We start from the raw sequence: 2,337 nt of genomic DNA, 5'->3' as shown, positions 1-2,337 counted from the left end.
AAAAAAGAATGTTCACTTTGAGGATTATGCTTTAAAATTAAATATAAGCATGGTTTTTATGGTAAATCCACATCTGATATGTCCATGCTTTCATTTCTGTTTATGATCAGCCTAGGGAGAAAGTTATAATTTGGCCTTGACTGAACTAGCAAAAATCTGGCTGATATTACAAAAATATAAGCTAATGTCAGAGTGGTGTTAAGTGGCCAACATCCCTCTTTGTCAGGGGATGCTTAACCATTATAAGCATCAAATGTTTGGGGGAAATATGAAAAGTTAATTGTGAAAAGGCATTCTTACAGAAATAAAAGTAGCCTTGAAGGGGGACTGCTTTCCATAAAGAAAATGACATTGGGAAGCAAGGCAATACAATGCGGTGTGTGCTCAAATAGGTAAGCCAGGGTTACCTCCCTTAACTGGGAGGAAGTCAACCGCCAGATAGACCACTGGCTTGAAAAGCCATGAGGAGTTAACCCAAGTAGCAAAGCGTTTGTGTGAGGCCTGTGCACAGGAAACAGCCACGCCAGCTGGTGGAAATAGACGAGCATCCCATTTACGTATCCAACAATCACGTGATGTACACGAAGAGTTTTTGCTGTTATCCCTTTTACATCGGACGCAATGACAGCTCTGAGAAGTTACGTAGCTTTGCTTTGGGCTACAAAGTTCTTCCTCGGCAGGCCTGGGACCTGAAGCCTTGAGTTCGCTGTTTTACTGAACATTTTTACTAAACTGTATTTTTCACTCCAATACTTGAAATAGCTTAAAGTGCGCTCTATGTTTCCCTAGTTTATCTCTGTCCTGGTTACCATCCAACCATGTAATGGACACTATTAGGTAAGCAATTACACAAACCCAGATGCTTTGTGAATTAAAAACCTGTTGAAGAGTTAATGAGGAGTGAAATCCAAAAGACCTATATATATCTAGTGTCTGTCTGTTCCAGCAACTTTAGAGGCCTGAACTGGTCAATGCAGATGCAATGAGTCGAGTTTCCAGAATAAACACAGACCACCCCCACTTCACCTGTTCCAGTCTCTTCGGTGATTTCAGCACTCTTGGTCGCAGGAAGCACTTTCTTTTCTCCACCAATGCCTTTGAATTATGAGATCTACAACTTGGACTTGATGGTCTATCTTGGATTCTGGCATTAATCCTTTGGCCTCTTGCAGAGTGACCACTGCTCTGGTGCTGGAAAACTGAATGCTTAAGTGCATTCTCTGCTAGCAGGGCGTGAACAGAGTTACCATTCATAGATCAATATCATTTGATAAGCAAAAATGACTACCGTCAAATTTATTCTGACTTACATCAATGCTATATATGTTTTCTGAGGCTGTAAATCTTTACCAGAACAGAGAGCCTCATTTTTCTCTCGTTGAGTGGCTCGTGGGTTAAAACCACAGATCTTGTGGTTAGCAGTCTAAAACTCACTCAACAATGCCACCAGGGCTCCCCGGAGGGACCTAAGGCATGTGTAAACTATTGACTTCTCTTTGGGAAGACACAAAATACCTACTTGGCAAGTTGGTTTTAGATTTTGCTTGAAATATTTCTCCTCTCATTCTTGTTATCTGAGGTGTCACCCATTGTAGTGGATTATAGAAATTCTCATGAGATAGCCTCTTTGATACTACATTCACAGTCTGTAAACCATCGCTTCAAAAAAAGAGAAGTTAGGAAAACAAAATAAAGAAAAGTTTGACTCCCACAGAGCATTAGTACCATAGGTATTTGATAAAATGTACGGAGAGAAATGTATGAAGGTGCACATAATAAATTCTAAAGCAAAAGTCTGAGAACCTGTATTATATGAAGGAGAATGCTGCATCAGGATTGAAGAAAGGCTTATGAACAACCTGCCATATGCAGATGCCACAGCCCGGCTTGCTGAAACTGAGGGCTTGACACGTGCTGATGCTAATCAAGGATTGCAGCTTTCAGTGGGGACTGCAGCTTAAAGAAAACCAAAATCCCCACCACTGGACCAACAGGTGACATCATGCTAAATGGAGAACAGCTTGAAGCTTGTCTGGCTTGGATCTGCAGTCAATGCTCATGGAAGCAGCAGTCAAGAGATCAAAGGACACTGCACTGGTTCCAGCTGCTGTATAAGACCTCTCTAAAGCGCGGAAAAGCAAGGATATTCCTTTGAGAACCAAGCTGTGCCTGACCTAGCCCCTGGCATTTTCAATTGCCTTATAGGCATGTGAAAGTTGGACACTGAATAAGGAAGACCAATGAAAAATAGATGCATTAGAATTGTTGCGCTGGTGAATAATATTAAAAGTGCCATGGACCTCCAAAAGAACAACAGAAACCTGACTTGCCCAGAAC

Source organism: Echinops telfairi, unplaced genomic scaffold (assembly GCF_000313985.2).
Source record: "Echinops telfairi isolate 266 unplaced genomic scaffold, ASM31398v2 ScPeMD7_7458;HRSCAF=8496, whole genome shotgun sequence".
Taxonomy (NCBI): domain Eukaryota; kingdom Metazoa; phylum Chordata; class Mammalia; order Afrosoricida; family Tenrecidae; genus Echinops; species Echinops telfairi.
This window is presented reverse-complemented; position numbering follows the sequence as displayed.